This window comes from Lagopus muta, chromosome 7 (genome assembly GCF_023343835.1).
Source record: "Lagopus muta isolate bLagMut1 chromosome 7, bLagMut1 primary, whole genome shotgun sequence".
Lineage (NCBI taxonomy): Eukaryota > Metazoa > Chordata > Aves > Galliformes > Phasianidae > Lagopus > Lagopus muta.
In genome coordinates this window covers 38324297-38341930 of record NC_064439.1, presented here as the reverse complement: position 1 = coordinate 38341930, position 17634 = coordinate 38324297, and the positions used below count along the sequence as shown (strand labels likewise).

Below are 17634 nucleotides of genomic sequence, written 5' to 3'. Positions count from 1 at the left end.
CTAATGAAAGACATAGCTCAGAAACAAAGGACTGCAAGTAATGAAATGATTAAAGAGAAAATACAGCTGAAAACTCCTGGAACACATTATAATTTAATATCTCATTATTTAATGGGCACATTGAACATATCATGAATTTCCCTCTGCTCCATCAAGCCCACTTCATATTCCACAGAGCCTACGCTTCTGTATCTCATCCAAGCTGAGATGAAATTGTCTTGTATATCAGAAAAATGTACTAGAGAGTAGTCTACAGTTAATGTACATGATAATGTACAATCTGAATGTTCCTAACTGTCTAACTTCCATATCATTTAGAAAATTTGCACTCACGCATTTTCAATGCATAATGAATGGCTTTAGCAGTTCATGATCGTTAAGTAGTCATTTCACATGCCCTTGTGATTGGTAAATAATAACACAGAGAAAAAAGTAACAAGGGCTTGAATAACTGATTCTACATAAATCTAGAGGTTCTTGTTTTAAATCTCCGTTATCATGTTATAGATCCGAGGCTTAGGTCTAAACAAACATGAACTTCGGGGACATTAGAAATTCAGCTCTGAATCCCGACCTGGATTTTCTAAATGACCTTTGTAATTTGGAACTAAATCCAAATGTTGCAGAGTCTCTATCTGGAAGCCATTCTCTGATGGATTCTCATTCAGTCTAATGTAGGTGGCAAATTATGTCTGGAATAAGTCATTTTCACCAGATCCACAGTCTGACATACAGGCTACTCCATCCAGCAGGTTTAAATGGAAAACAAAGGTTCTTCATTTACCTCTGAGGCTTCTGTCCGATTTATTTTGCTTCTCTGGTTTGCATTTATTTGATTGTTTGTGCCAGCTATAATGGAGAAAACACAAGCACTACTAGGGAAAGCTGTAATCTGCAGTGCTCTGAGGCAGTCCCTGAACCTCAGTGACTTCAAGATGCCTCTTCTGAATGGGAGCAGAAAGGAAAGATGCCATCCTGTGGCTGTACATGCCATTGTAGCTTGCCCTGATGTCAGCAAACTAGTCTTTACTGGCTAAGATTGAGACTGCTATAACTTTTTAAAAGGCATTGAAGCACGTACTTAAATCTACTCACACATTTCAAGTTAAGGATGCACTTAGCTGCTCAGCTGAACGTGGATAGGCACAGCACAACACGCTGCTTTGGGGAAGTGGGACTGGTCACTTCCAGAGCACTGAAAGCTTCTCAGAAACTCTTGAAAATGGTAAATACATGAAATACTATTTTGTGTGACAATCTCCGATGTCAAGAGAGAGCAATTAGGAAGGTCTCCCTTTCACAGACTCTGACAGCATCTGATATCATACTACTATGACCCCAACAGCCCCACACCCTTTCCCACCACCAAGAAAACATTGAGCATATATACTGATAAGCTAGCAGCTCTTTCCCTAATTGAAAGGGAAGATAAACAGCACCATGGAAATAATCTTCTGAACTATACTACAACTGGAATGAATATATAAACATCATTCTGAATAGCTGGCTTATGCTTATTATTATTTGTCTTGATTACACATGACTACGCACAATTAAATACAGTAACAAAGAAATATATTTCACAAATGTGTAGATATTCCCAGGCTGAAGTCAGTCACGCTTTCAGATGCCTATCAGTTGCTTTCCTGATGTGTTGAAGAAAGTAAACTAAGAGACAAATCAGACAAGTTACTATCTGTAGTAACTGACTGTTCTTTAAAATAACCGCAGTTTATAAAAACATAAAATCCCAATATTTCAATACATATTGTGAAAAATGTCTCCAGGGACAGGAAGCAAAGCTAGAAAAATCAGTGTTTTGCTTGCCTCTTGATCATTCTTGCATGAAGAACACTCTGCAGTGATGTCCCAGTCTGTTTCCCGAGTGGTTACGTTTACATGGAAAAGAACAATCTACTTTTGACCACATGTTGAACTGCAGTGCAAAAATCTCAAGCTCTTGTGCTGATCACCCAACTGGAATTTTGAAGAACCTTCTGAAAGTTTCCTATCTAAATAGGGCAATGTCTTCTGTACATCTTGCCATCTCACTGTTCAGTCTTTTTTCTTAAAAAGAATCACTAATACACTTCATTTCTGTACTGGCACAAGATTTATGTCTCTGTAGATTCTTCAGCAGGATTGTCTCTGCATTTTGTGTGAGCAGTTTTTATTTTGTCGTGGTTTTCAATTTGACTGATTTAATTCATGTTTTGAATTGCTATTGCATATAGATCAACAGAACAAAGTTCATTCTGAGAGAAAGGCAACTGAAGTTGCGATTATCATACTATTTTTTGACCAGTACTATGTATGGTTCAGAGATGACCTGAACTTTCCTCCCTCATCTTAGAAATAGAAGCATGAATCAAAAGTCAGCCTTGCATTTTAATCAAATTGCTCTGATTATCTGGTATGGATCTAAAGGAGAGAGGTTTAAATAGCTTTTACAATGGAAATATTTCATAACTAATCTGACAGTACAAGCAAAAAGAAGTAATTAATAAAAGCAAATGAAATTATATTGTAGCAACTGGGGAACGGTTCAGGAAAGAGCACAAAGATTACAAGAACCAGTTGATTATTGTAAATCGTTTCTACACGAAAACAAAAATTAAGAAAAATATACACACCTTTCATGCTACAGGAAAATATAAAAGAAAGAAAAGTATAAGTTTTTCTGTTTACATAAATGTTTACATAGAAAAGCTTGTTGAACTTTCCAGAAAGGGAGCAGTCTCTTACTAATGAAAATAGAGATTTGATGATACAGTTTTCTTTCAGCAGAACTGGGGACAATTTTCTGAAAGTGAATTTGTGTGGGTGTTCACAAATCCGAGTGGCAAATCCCAAGCCAGAATTTTTGTTGAACGCTTCGGAAGGAAAAATCAAAATCTTTCAGTGAGGACAGAGCTCCTATTTCTTACCCTTCCTATCACAATTCTTAGGGGTAATAAAGTTTTATTTTGTCCAAGCACACTCTTACCAGAAAGTATTGCTGGTAAGTCTGACATCGTCTCACCTGGACATAAGAGAGAAATGCTACTGGAGAAATTGCACTAGGTAATGTAGACAAACCTTAACAGCTAAGGCATAGTTGACGTTCCCCTTACATCATGAAGATCTGCTGTTGAGCTCTGGACAATGTGAAACCTGATAAATTCTGTACCCAAAATTATAATTCACTAAAGGTCAGACAAAAAAAGAAAATTATCATATACTAATAGTTTAGAATCCTAAAATGTTCTTTTTCTAGTTTTAAACCTCAATGAATTAATTACCAAACTACAAAATAAACAGGTGGCTTCTCCCTGCCCAGTGTACACCCATCATTCAGCAGCAACCACACATTGGTGCCCTATCAACATCATCTAGGCTGAAACCAGGGCATGGGGAGGGTGCATTGCAATGCTAACTCAAGTTTTGGCAAGCAAGTTTATGCTGTTTGATACACTGGCTAAACACAGTCCTGTGAACAGCAAAAAATACACAGCCATGCTTTCTTTTTATAAAGGAATTTGAGAATTGGTTTCAAGAGTACCAAAAAAGATCATTAATTTATGTTTGTGACTCCATTTTCTGTCAACATAAGCACATTATCCGCAGATTTTCAAGTGGAATTAATGGAGTTGCAATCAGACATTCAACTAAAAAAAAAAAAAAAAAAAAAACAAAAAAAAAAAAACACATGATCATGTCTCTCTACCGTTCTTTCATAAGCCCCCTCTTCCCAAAGAAAAGTATCCCTTGCTTCACAAACATGCCTTGTTCATGTTATCACTTTTCGGCACTACATACATCCTTGATGCCTCACTAAGAATTGTGCCCTCTACCTTCAAACTAGTCTGATGCACCAACTTCAGAAAAACAAGGTCAAATATCCCTGTAGTTTTATGGATTTGTTGCTGTTATTTTTTTTACTAAAAATATTAAAAGTTAAAATAAGTTTGGGTACTTATGTACATTAACTATATTATATTTTATACAAAGGATGCTCTGAAAGTAATGCTTCCTGTTTTATGATGTTGGCCCACAACATATGAGGCAGATGATGGTGGTATGGCAGTAGAGGCTGAACCTTACTCAACAATATTCCATTACACATTGTTGCCATGAAACAGATGGCAGTCCAACAAAATAGCTTCTGACATGGAAGAGTGTCTGATGCAAAGTGGTGAAACTGAATTCCTCCATGAAGAATGTATAGTGACTTAGTACAGGGACGTGTACACACAAAATACGTCCTGAAAAGCAAAGCCAAAGGCAGTAATAGTGTTACCAGTGCTGAAATACAGGTGAGGATAGTACTCATCTTCAGTGAGAGTAGAAGCAGCAGAAGAGTCTGAGGTGCTGTGGCATGTGGCTCACTGCATTCCGGCATGTGCAGTCATGGCTCAGGTGCTTCCATATTGTCAAGAATCACAGAATGTCAGAGATTGGAAGGAGCCTCTAAAGATCATTTAGTCCAATCCTTCTGCCAGAGCAGAAATACCTAGATTAGGTCACGCAAAAACACATCATCCAGACCAGTTTTCAGTGTGCCATTAATGATGCCTGCGCCATTTCAGAGTCATAACAAGTCAGGAACTGTTGCTAATGATGATGTTGGAGCCTGTTGCCACTGCTAATTGTAGTAACCTTCAGAAAGACCCCTTCCCTAAGAGATGGTAGAAATGACAAATTGAAGTGTTAATTTGTTAAACTGCAATATCACTGTCAAATTAGCCTGGCTTGATGCTAAAAATAATTCCAGTTATTACTACAGAGCCAAAACAACTACCATTTACTGATCCAAAACAAACACATCTTCTGCTAATAAAATGCCATGCGTGCAGAGCAGTCCCAAGAGTTCAAGAGGGGGGAAAAAAAAAAAATAAAAAGCAGAAACAGGTAGGTGACATGGAGTATTCAGCAAAACTGAAGCTCATACAAATGAAGAAAGCCTGCAAGGATGTTCTCTCTGAAGCCGCTTCAGAGAGTGAGCATATGCATCTACTGAATACCCCTGAGGTTCACCAAAGAAGTGTCTTGAACTCTGGCTTTTCAGTCTGCTGCTCTGGTAGCATCAAAGACTGTTCACTCGTGACAAAATCAACAAGTACCAAGCAGTAAATTGCCCCCCCGCACATTAAAAAAATAGATATATATACACATATATAAAATATAAATAAAATATATATACATATATATATGTGTGTATATATACACACACAGTCACAGTTGTGTGGAGGGGTTTTTTTGTGTTTGTTTTTTTTTTTTTTTCTATTGGATGAATGCCAAGCTGAGTCCTTTCCAAGCATCAGGGCCAAAATACCATCTACAATTAAAGCACTGCTGACAATTTCCATGAAGCTACATGAGACAGAGAAGATTACAGGTCATCCCACAGTTTGGAGGTATTTTGGCACTGCGATGGTAGCAGTAGTAAAAATGTGTTTGTATCAGTAAAGTAAGCAAATAAGACTCAAAAGCACATAGGCAGCAGACTGAATAAAAATTCACTTTTCAAAACAAAACCACAGTTTAAAGTGCCAAGGCATGGTGGCCTACAGAGCCTCATTGCTGGACAGCTGCTCTGGAAATCTAACACAACATAATTGAAATTAATGACAGAAGAAAGAAACACTCATGAGACTAACAGAATTACTGCTTTGAAAAATTGTTTTCTTCCACTGACATATTCATGGAGATATCAGATAAAGCAAATTTATGTCATTTGATAAAATACCATCGTATAGCGCTAATTAGCAGGGTTAGGTTAACCCAGGCACAGTAGAGGCTCTGCCATATTCTCACAACATGAAATACTCAGTTGTGAAGGAAAGAAAAGAACCAACACTAACAGCGAGCATAGCCTTCACCATCTGGCAACTTGCTCCCCTTGTCTGGGAGCAATGTCTAAGCCCACTTTAAAAGATCAATGAACTGCAAAAGATATCTAAGTCTGCCTGGGAATCTGAAGAATGAGTGGAATTTAGTTTTGCTTTGATTTCAATTTACTCTGCCCACATCACAATTCTGTAACATACTGTCAACCTAAAAATATTTGTTCTGTTGCAAGTGCCCTATCACTGTAGAAAGGGAATTAGTGATATTTTGAACCTGATGGGTAAATGACAAAAACATATGATATGAAGTGGGGGTGTGGTGGTGGGAAAGGGGATAATTGCAGGAAGAGTTATTCCCTAAATAACCTAGTAAGCCAATATTTTAATACTCACTGTAAAGCATGATCACGCTGCTCATGAAACAATAAATCCTCCTTTGCATTGGTGCTTGAGAGAGGGGGGTCAGAAGGTGGAGAAAGCTCCTTTCCTCTTTCATTACAAGCAGCAATGCAAAATGCTTTCATCGAGCTCTGTAATGTCCTAGAAGGAATAATCAATTAACATTTCTCCTCACTAACCCACGTGAGAAAATGGCACAGCTTCTTGGCTCCTCCTGATTGCCCCCCTAGGAGCCCATCCTACAGGTGGCCCCAAGCACTGCCAGGGCCTGACCCTACCCTCCTTGTTCCTACCCACCAGCCTTCATCCACTTCAGTGCTTGACATCCAGACCTACACCTGACAATTTAAGTAGAAGCAACATTGATTAATGCCTAAAACTGCAAACACTTGCATATACTAAATTGCCCTTATTTGAAACTGTAAAGGAGAGAAACATCAACTTTCTCAAAATTGAAACTGGCAATGAGAAACGAGCAAAGTCTCTCTCTAATTAACGCTAATCTGTCTGCCTTGTGTATGCACTAGTGGGGGAACCACAGTGCGCTGCAGATCAGAAGATAAAAGCACACTCAGGAGTTCAACTGCTTTAGAAGCACAACATCTGTTAGCCATGTTATTCTGCAGCTACCCAACAAGCAGAGCACTCTTCATAACGCTTAGCAGCTTATGCATTATGGATGTAGCTGAGGCACTTGGGTTCAGGGTTTCATTCTGTGCAAGCCTTGAATTATAGCACTGTAGGCAAATCTGGGCAGTGTCTTTCTCCTCTCTCCTTCCCTGCACAGTGAGTGAGAGCTGAAGGCCAAATTCTGCTCCCAATTACACTAATATGGCCCCACTCCAGAACAGCTCGGCTCAATACAGAACACTGTCTGACTCCATCCTTAATTCACTCAGTGTGCGGAATTGGAATGAACTCACAAGAAATCTAGTTAGAAGAGAACATTTTAAGTCACCTATCGTGGTAATATCCTTGATTGATTTATCCACTACATTATTATTACAAATTAAGAAAGGAAGGGCACGCATTGATGGAGTTTATAGGTTTTTCAATTACTGTTTTCCTATTATTCTTTCTATTATTCAATTCACTACCTTCTTCATATAATTTATCTATAATTCCAATACATTTTAGTGCTTCAGAGTTTATGAAGTATATACAAAGCATATAAATCCTATTAACTCATCCTATCATACTTATAATTGAGTCCATTAAAATGTTATGTGTGTCTACAGTATAAAAAGGGAGGGAGAATAAAACTGAGACCAAGGGGTTAATAAATTCTTGATTGCTTATATTTTCCCAAATTTCTCTATCATGATGGAGCTAAGACACAGCATGAATATGCTGCATTCTGCTCCTTATGGTCTGGAATCAGTGAACTTAAGAGACTTGTGAGCAGCTTACATTGATTTTCATATTCATTTTAAGGCAAAAAGGGATCATTTTCTTCTTATAATATGACTATTGGTACGACACAATCCCGTAGGATCTCACTGGAGGATTCCTTGACAATTTCTGGAAGAGTGTTTTTAAAAGTATCCAATCTTCATTTAGGGATTTGTATCTATTTGTTCTGAATTTGTAGCACAGCCTCACTGATAAAAATAGACATCCTGGCGGGTTTTCATTTACATATACGCACCCATGCTAGGTATCTAGCTTAGGAATGATTCAACAGATCAAAGTGAAAGGCCTGAGTTCCCTGTCTAGTCAATGAAAAGATGCAGTCAACTCTTGTGCATTGAGTCAGAGCACTTAAATGAGACACTAAAGCTAATGCTAAAGCAGACCAGGGGAATAAATACTTTCGCCATCTTCTGAATGGATAAAGATCCTTCTACTACTGTTGGCTGCTCCTTCCAACTACTATCTTTGTCAATGTCAGCATACTTCATTTGCTTGACTGAATAGGCATCTGCTTTCTCTATAGCCGCACATACATCTCAGTAATAATTAAAACACATAATTGAATTTGCAAAGCAAAAGCAAGAGAAATTGTCCAGAGCTCAGTTCACTCACAGGCTCTCATGTTTTCCTTGTTTGCTGCCATTGGTATTTTAGCAGCAATGGACAGTGCTACTCAACACAGGGCTTCAGTAACAGAATCAGAATTGCCACAGAATGATTCTGCGCCTACAAAGCCATTAAAGTGTTTTTGGAGAGAGAGGAAAAAAAAAAAAAAAAAAAAAAAAAAAAAAAAAATTCACATCCTTGAACTCTTGATATGATTGCAGCATTATCTTGGCCATAGAATCCCTGTGCAACATCAATATATTAATTCCTGTTTGTAAGGCACTTTGAAGATGCTCATGTGGCTACATTGCACCCCACAGATTTCCACTAGTGCTAACACGGCTCAACTCTTTCTCCCTCCCCCAGCATGAACCAGTCTACAGAGAGGAACAAGAAAGACCAGGAAATGTGTTTTTTTCCCCATACATTTCAGAAGGCAAATTTTGATGTCCCAGCATGAATTATTCCACACCATACAAAAATGCTAATTGAGCCTTTATTCTATAACCTGACAGATGTTTCTGATGCACTGTTCATTCATTTCATACTGTACAAAAGCTAAAGTTTTAAACTTTTTGTATTATGATGAAATTAGCATTATTCATGAAGACAGCCATCAAAAGTCTACTTGAAGGGCTGCTCCATTCCTCAGAGGGAAGAATATGGAAAGATATAGCTGAAGACTGCCCTCCATTGTGTATTAGGTAGATACACCACATCTACACACACACACACACACACACACACACACACACACAGAGGCCCCCAGTCCTCTCAGCACACCTGCACTTGCCATTCCTATTAGGAGCATATTCTCCTCCATGTAAATAACATTGGTTGCTTAAACTTATTTTACACATCCAGCCTACACAACCCTACGTTCCTTATATAGAGAAACAAGTCAAATAAATGGTTGCTTTTGTGATTGTAACACCACAAGGAAAAAGGCAAATCCAAAGAGTTTGTGCCTGTTCACCCTGCTCCTTCATCACAGGGATATTTGCCTCAGTGCACTTCTGTCCTGACAGCAGCCCATGCCCACCTGGGGTGCAACTCAATCTACAGCCCAACATGTCCCTCAGCATAGCACTGCTTCTGGCTATGGCCAAGCTGCACCTCTACTGCTGTTGTGCTCTCTGGGATGAACAGGCAAAGTCAAACTCATCTTCACTTTACTCCCCCAACTCTCCTATGCTCTTAGAGGCATGGCACGTATACCCCACTAAACAGCCCTCACTGTGTGCTGATACTTCCCCCAAGGAAGCCATCATTGGCTCCCATCTTCTACTTCATTGCAATGTCACTGCAAGTTCAACCTCACTGCCTTTCCATTTGCCCTACGTGCCAAACATTTACCTAATTTCTGTGTCTTTTGACTACTTTTCCATACATACATACAGACACCACTATTCCCATTTCTCCCGTTTTCCTCAAAAAAGCACATTAATGCACCGACCTACTCAGCCTCCTGCCCTTGTCATTGAACGAACATCTGAGAAAACACTTGTCCTTTTCTCTTTGCTCTGTGGAGTAGCTGTCAGGAAAAGAAAGATTTCTTTAAAAAATACAGATTCAGCAACTACACACTGCTACTTAGAAGGAAGGCTGTCCCTCGGGTAGTGATTATACATATAAAGAGAAGAATAAGTCTGAAGGATGCAAAGCTGTGTAGCAAAGGTAAAAATCTGGAAGTCCATCTTTGCAGTTCTCCAGAGGTTTAATAGACAAATTGAAAGAGGCTATTTTACACATCTGTAAATGATGTGAAAACGATTCATTCGCCTGTTGATCATAATTGCACTACAACACATCTCAAGGAATGCATCAGTAAGAGGATAAACAGAAACAAATACACATGAAATAGATACACAGAAATGAACATCTCTAACAAAGGATCAGCCTATACTTTTCTAAGTTTTTAAAGCTGTATTTATTAATACATATCACAGTTACTATTTCTTACAATAACACTGAAAAACAGAAGGGATCTGGCACTTTCTTTATTAAAGGAATTGAGTCCCACGATCATTGCTTTAGTACTTACACAGAACATCAGCAGATATTTACATGGAACAAACATTTCTAAAAGATGAATATAACCAAGCAAAACAGGCCTATGCCAAACTCAGCGCTTACAACAAAAGACAGGTAAGTGAGTGAAACCTGGAAGCATGACACACACAGTTCAGCTACAAGTTTACCAACGATTAGGCTAAGGGTACACGTGAAAAATGGGAAACACGAAGACTTCCTCACTTGGATTTGTAAAACTGAAACTAGATTTATGTTTTATGTCCTCCACCAGATTTACGTTCAAAACTCCTCACGATGAATGCAGATCTAGTGCAAGCAACTGGGCAATGCTAAGGACTCAGTGCTGGCCTTCCTGCCAACATCTGAGGAATGGGAGAGCCAGAGGCAAGCTTCTCTGCTGTGCTGCATGGATAGCAAAGGAAACAGAACGGGCTGATTTCCTTGGTCACATCAACTCAGCTACTGTGCGGTTTGGGATTCTTAACAAGGAAGAATGAGAAAAGAGGGATGATTTTTCAAATATGTACTGCACAATGACCTTTTACAATAGCCTTAGATTAAAGCAGTCTTCTCAGATACAAGACAGTGGGATTTGATGTACCCAAAATGAGGCAGGAACCAATTTCAGTTTTTATTAAAAAAAAAAGTCTGCAAAAGTGCTCCTGATCAATATGCATCCATATGTAAAACACCTCTCTTCCTTTCCCTGATGTATTATAAAGGAAACAGATACACCTTCCTCCTAATGAAAGACCAGTACCTACTAGCACATGATAAGGGCTCTGCATATCTACGAGGTGGTGGCCAGCAGAGATGTGCTCTGATTACCCTCACGTGGCTTAGGCAAAAACAAAGTATTGAGCAGCTGTGTGTTACCTGGGAGCGTTCCCTATTATCCCAGTTCCTTCTAACCCAAGAAGGGGAGTTGTCAGCTCTCACATCACCTGCTCATACAGCTGCCCTCTGAAGCACCTGGTAATGTCAGGCATTGGGATTGCATGCAGACAGCACCCACTTGAGGCAACGTCCCTCACTGAACACTTTTCAGTGTCTCAGTTTGGAAATGCCCTGTCAGATGATGGCAGCGCTGGCCATGCGCACAGAGAGAACCACAGCACGGGGCAGCCTCATTGCTCTGTCAGTTCAGACACCTTCAAGCTAAAGTAGTGGCTGGTGAAAGATTCCTTAATTATTTTTGTGGGATATATGAGATGCTGTGGATTCATCTCATCTATATTTCAGCATCCACCACACTGACCTAGTCACCCTTGATACCCTTTTTAGTCTATTGAGAAAGTTAAACGTCTGTAGAACATGCTTGATTTAAACTGCTTCAGATATTTTACTTAAGAGGAGAACATCGTATTCTTTTAAAAATAGAGTGGATGACTCTTAGAGTGGATCTAGATGACGGGTAAGAAGTGGATATCTGCTGTGTACACTGATGTATCATCAGAGGCTGGATCTCTTCTGTTTTATGTGGCTGCATTCCACGGAGATAGCTCGAAAGATCATGATGACTTCTTCTGTCCTTGAAATCTATTAATTTTCTAATTAAGACTAATTAAAAAGAAATGCATATTTACATGTGTTTTTTTTTCCTAGACAGCTCTCTCTTTCATCATTAAAACACTGACATTTTTCAGATGAGCGCCACTACTAACAAGGAAACGTTAATACACCTTATTAGTATTCCTTTTTAGTAGTAAGACAACAAGCTTGTCCAATTACACATTTTTATACCATTAGAAACAAAGTGTGAAGCTTCCATGTAAATAGGTTACATACAAAGGCACACCAGTTAGTGCAAAGAGATTCCAGTGTAAATAGAAACTAACTGAGTAATTCTTCCAGGTACTGGGGGAGCAGGAAACACATTGTGACAGGAAATACTCTGCTGCAGCTCGTGAAGTCTCTATAAATTGTCAGACAATAATTTTGTATTAAGTATCTAGGATGAGACTGAGTGATTTAGAAGCAGGAGAATTACAGGAAGAAAGCAGGGGGGGTGCAGAAGTAGGATATGTCTTCTCTCAAGCTCCAGCTCTTTCTTTGTAGCTCTTTTGAAAAGCTAACAGTGGCAGAAAACAACAGGAGACGTGCTATTTAAGCACAGGTAGGCCATTAATATGTTGTTTAGGGTAATTAAAATGCACTGCACAGGATTAGTTGCCTGCCAATCATCCCAATTAAGCAGGCATGTCATTGATCAGGATAGCAATTAAGAAAATTCTAGGGTATCAGCAATTTATTCTTAACTGCATCAAACTAATTGCTTTCAAGCATAGAACCAGATTCAACATTCTTTACAATAGAGGAGAGAGTTATTGGAAAATTTCTTGTCCTTTTCCAGATGAAGTACCTATTGGCTAAACTGGACTAGGAAAATTTACAGTACTCTAAAGCTCAACGCAGTCATGAATTATTCCATCATTATCTGCAGTTAGCAACAGGAAATGATGAGATAAAATGGACTTACTTTAGTGGTGTTGATGCAGAACCGCAATGTCCCTGCAAGCGAATAAGCAATCCAAAGCATAAAGCCCCCACAGCAGCAGAGCACAGGGGCTTTGAGAAGGCACAAGTACAGCCCTGCAAAGCTCCAAACACTTGGCACCCACCTGCAACAGCACACATCCAGTCTCAGCTCAGTGGACCAAACAGAAAAACCTGGATAATTAGGCAGAGCAAGCAGTGCTGGTCCACAGCAACACTGAGAAGTCAGGTTTAGTCAGAATCTCAGCCCTGGCTCAAATTAGGAGCCTAATGAACCTCGTTAAGGCTACAAAGAACTCTCAGCTGCGCTGCAGTGCATTGCTCTGTTCTTCACCTTTTTTCTCTTTTTCTGTCATACTGTTACTGTCTGTATAGCTTTAACTCACGTGCACCAATAAGAAGACAAATCTCTTAACTGAAATGCTGACTTTTGTTCTTCTTATTGCTTTGTTTTAGCATAGAAAACAAGGCAAGCTTAGGGAAGAAATTAGAACAATATCTAATCCCTCCAAAAAAAACACTGATGATATTTGAATGCTTATGTAGAGCAGCATGTATCAGTATTATCTGTAAGTAAGTTTCCAATCTTTGCATAGGATTTTACATTTCTGAAAAATCAAATATTTAGTCTTATGCAAGTATGTTTCATATCTTAAAATATTTATTATGCAGAGAGTGTGATGTTTGCAGTTAATTGTGGGATACATTAATTATCTCTGTATAAATACGCTATTTTGCAAACTACTCTTTACAGAAGGTGTATTTTACTTATTCAAGAGCGTCATTTCCCTCTGCAGGAGCTGAAGTTCCTAAAGGGGAATGGAAACAGCAATGTGGGCCCTCATCACACTGAAGGCACTACAAAGATGAGGAAAACTTCTTCCTCTCAGTCCTTAGAAAACATTTCCTGGCCAGCCCGGTCTGAAGCCTCTAAATCCTTGTTCAGGAAGCAATGACTTGCAAACAAGCCTAAGTTCTGTCTCCATCTCCATAACAACACCTAAGCAGCTCCTTCCTTACGTGAATTTATCCTTCCCAGACCTCCAGACTAGGGAATTACCATTATCCCCTTTTTAGAGAAGTTAAACCCAGCACCAAGAGCTGAGTAGATCGCCAGGTGGGATTTAGAAGTACAGAGCCCTAAAAGCTGAGAACATAAATCAGAGAGTTTTAAGGAGCATCTTCTCTTCTAATGAGCCTAGGATTTCCCATCATGGTTCTGTTGCAGGCATCGTTCTGTAGTCTTGGGCAAACTGCAACCCCTCTCTTTCGGTAAATCTCCCTGTAAAATTAATGTGGCCACTCTTTTAAGAGGCACCAATACCCTGGCCTGACAGATGCAGTTGCCATCTATCCATTAGATGTTGCTGGAATAGTGAAACTGCACCCAGTGCTCAGGTCACCCTACTAACCTCATCCGAGCCTAAACAATAAGAGCTGCAGTGAAGTTTTAAATCATATTTAGCAGAGGTCATTAATGCTGCTGTGGATAACAGGGGACAGAAAGTGCAAAGCTAGCAATTAAAATAGTCTCAGTCCATCTTAATAGAAGGTACAAGAGAATACTGTACATGCATATATATATATATACATACATATATATATATATATATATATATATATATATATATATACATACTGATTTTCCAGCCAATGCAAGTATCTTTTGTACATGCATATTTGGCCACTCAGCAGGTAAACAAATGGGTCAGTGGCTTAGGAGAAGTGGTTTTTTTTGCTCTTTTTTTCTCATTTCAGGAGGCTAAAGCCTGCAATAGTCTGCATTTTAAGCAAAACAGATTCTTTCTGCTTGCAGTAGTGGAACTGTTGACATGCAGCACTTCTTCAGCTAAGCATTTGCTTAGAAAAAGAGAATGCAGCCCCAGACCCCAAACCAGATTTTTCCTATTAATTTAACTTTGCTTGCTCTATGCTTGCTCTATGTATAATGCAGCCATTTGAAACCCTTCCATCTTGTTTGCAACTTGAATCATGTCTCTATTTTTAGAGGACTTGGAGCTACATTATGACTTTACCAAATGGAAAATGTAATCATGCCTGGTTTATGTATAACAAAGTGTGCATTTCCCCTGAGCCAGATGAACTGCATCATCAGGATTTTGGACAGAGTACATTTTTTGGGATAGTAACAATCTGAGGAACCGGCCCTGCCAGCAACTTTTCTTTCCTAACTTGCATTAGCTCAGAGTTTGTGACAGCTCCCCAGAGAACTACACTGAGGCAGCACAGCAAGAAGACACAGTGTTCTAAGAACACATGAAACCAAATGACTTAATTTGCCCATAGAGCTGATTGGGATTTTGTCTGTTCAACACAATTAGCTTGGAAAGGGGGGGGGTGGGGAACCATTTCTTTAGGAAGAGCATGTCTATGACATTGTTGTCACTGACACTCAGCTAACCAGCACTGGCAGAGATTGGAGAGGTTGACACATTCTCCCAAATTCCACATGGGCTGATCTACACTGCTGGACAGCATTTGCATGTAATGAATCTCACGCCTAGCTGGTCACACCGAGTGCTTCTGCCCTGCTTCAGAGCGCTTCCCGTCTGCCTTCAAGGCTCTGCATTTAGCAAGAACAAGCACAGGGAAGCTGACAGAGAAACTGAAGAAACATATGGCTGTTCTATGCACACAGAAAGTGTGACTGAGAGCTTGCTGCATGTTGCTGCTATTGGAGCCCCTCAAACGACCTACATAAATACAGTAAAGAAAGGGAAAAATAAGCTGTTTCTCTGTTCACATGTTAGCTTTCAAAGATTCTTAACCCAACAATAACTAGATGTATTATTCAAAGCATTCTGGATCAAAAACAGACATTCTTTTAAAAAACTTAAAACACAGAAATACATAGTGTACCTTCACTGATGATGATAGAGATACAGAGATAATAAGATAAAAACACCTGCATACATCTAATCTGGTTTTCCTCTCACTTACAACAGCTTAATTTCATCGATCCCTGAGATACTGTTATCGATGCAATGGAACAGAATCCTGAGAGAGATGCATCAGCCAACAAATGTCACTGCCTTAACACTGCTACACGATATTTTAAAATGTATAATAAATGCAAGCCAAGAAATCCCTAACAAAAGGAATTTGGAATCATCCTCATGTGGGACAATTGTTCCTCAGCAGAGTGGTCTTCCCAAAGTGGAGAAACTGTCAGCATATAATTACAGATCCCTGAAAATCATTAAATCTCCATGTTTACTGGAAGTGCATTAGTGAGAAAACACCATTCTATTTCTCCAAATGCCTTCTGAACATAATAGCTTTTTTTCTGAAAATGGAATTCCCAAATCTACTACAAAATTACCACAAAATGTCACATTTCTCTAATTAATAATTCAAGTCTTTTCCCTACCCAAACCCATAAAGAAATCAAAAATACAATTGAAATGGTTTTTGTCTGGCAATATGTATTCCTCTTCACAGCAGCAGTTGCCACAGAAGTACTTTTGGTGTTAAGAAAGACACTTTGGGCTTGGTTTATAAACAAATTTTTGCTGGCTCAATTGACATAAATCAGGCTAACTACATGATTTACATCAACTGCATTAGATCAAATTAACTGCTATAATTGAGCAAAAACATTCAGATCTCCTAAATATTGCTAAACGAAGAAAAGCAATTCACATCAGGCAATTTGTAAGCATTTCATAGTTGTTTGAAAAGTTATGCTCCTGCTTTAGGAAACGCTGCAAAAATATTTGGCATAACATCACTCTACCATACTGTAACTTTGCTTTATATCAATTTCAATCTTTCCTAGCACTTTGCTCTTCAGCAATTACAGTGCTCTGCAATTTAACTCTGCCACTGCTCCCACACATGGGAATAAAGGAACGGAAGGAGTGGGCTGAGCCACAGACCCAACCATTTTTCCACTTTCCAAACGAAATGCTGTGCCAATCAGCAAGGCTGTGTTGGCGAAAACATAAAACCAATTTGAACAGGTAGAAAAATACAAAAAGTGCTGGACAGCAAAAATGTGAGAGGTAGAACAACTTTCTGCATAACAGGAGACCCATTTAGAAACAATTATTGGCATCTTCCAGAGCACTGAAGATTTGGATGACCTGCTACTGGTGTGAAGCTGGCCTTCCAAATGCTAGTCCGGTCATAAACAAATGTGTTGCAAAAGGCTGCCTGCAAGTGAAAATCTCCTCTCTTTGGAGACTGTATTGATCCACTTCTAAAGTTCCTGGCGTAATTTCATTCAGTCTTACAAAGCACCATATCTAGGCAACCAGCCTTTGGTGGGCTCCAACTTATTGCTTAAGACAAGTTTTTCTGTGTTATATCCACCGTCTCCCATTCCTTCCCTCTCGATGTTGAAATCTGTCAACATGCTTAAGGCAGAAGCAAATTGTTTTATTTTGACTTGACCCCATGGCAAAACTTTATTGCTTTCCTTCACTGCCTTCAAATACCTTATCACTACCAATTTGTTTTGTAATGAAACAGTATTGGTAATTGCCAGGAGTCTTGTCCATTTAAATGAATTTGAATTCTAGATAATAACTGTACCAGATTTTCTTCTGAAAAGTATTTAAACCGTATTCTAAAGGTGCCTAAAGCCTCTAATATCTCTGCTAGGGACTTAAACTACCTACTATGAAAAGGTGTGTGAAAGCAGAGTGCCTTTCAGAAAGCAGTGTGTGCTCTGCTAAAGTGCAGAGCCCTCAGTACCCTCCGCAGCTTGTCAGAGTGAGACTGGACCTGGGCAGCCACCTGCCTTCCAGAGGATGGGACGCTGATTCCCGTGCCTCTGATTCTTGTGAAGGCTGTACTTACATCGTATAGGTGAAGCAAGATAAGAGGAACGTTT

General features: G+C 39.2%; 1 protein-coding gene and 1 long non-coding RNA gene across 2 annotated transcripts in view; both read right to left on the bottom strand.

Moving 5' to 3' along the window:
- RBMS3 (RNA binding motif single stranded interacting protein 3) overlaps positions 1–17634 on the bottom strand; it is a 687926-nt gene that overhangs the window by 610705 nt on the left and 59587 nt on the right.
- Positions 3815–12859, bottom strand: LOC125696478 (uncharacterized). The gene is made up of 3 exons (XR_007378350.1): positions 12760–12859; positions 6222–6368; positions 3815–4657 (listed from the first exon to the last, which is right to left on the bottom strand). It is a non-coding gene; the product is annotated as an uncharacterized LOC125696478 (long non-coding RNA).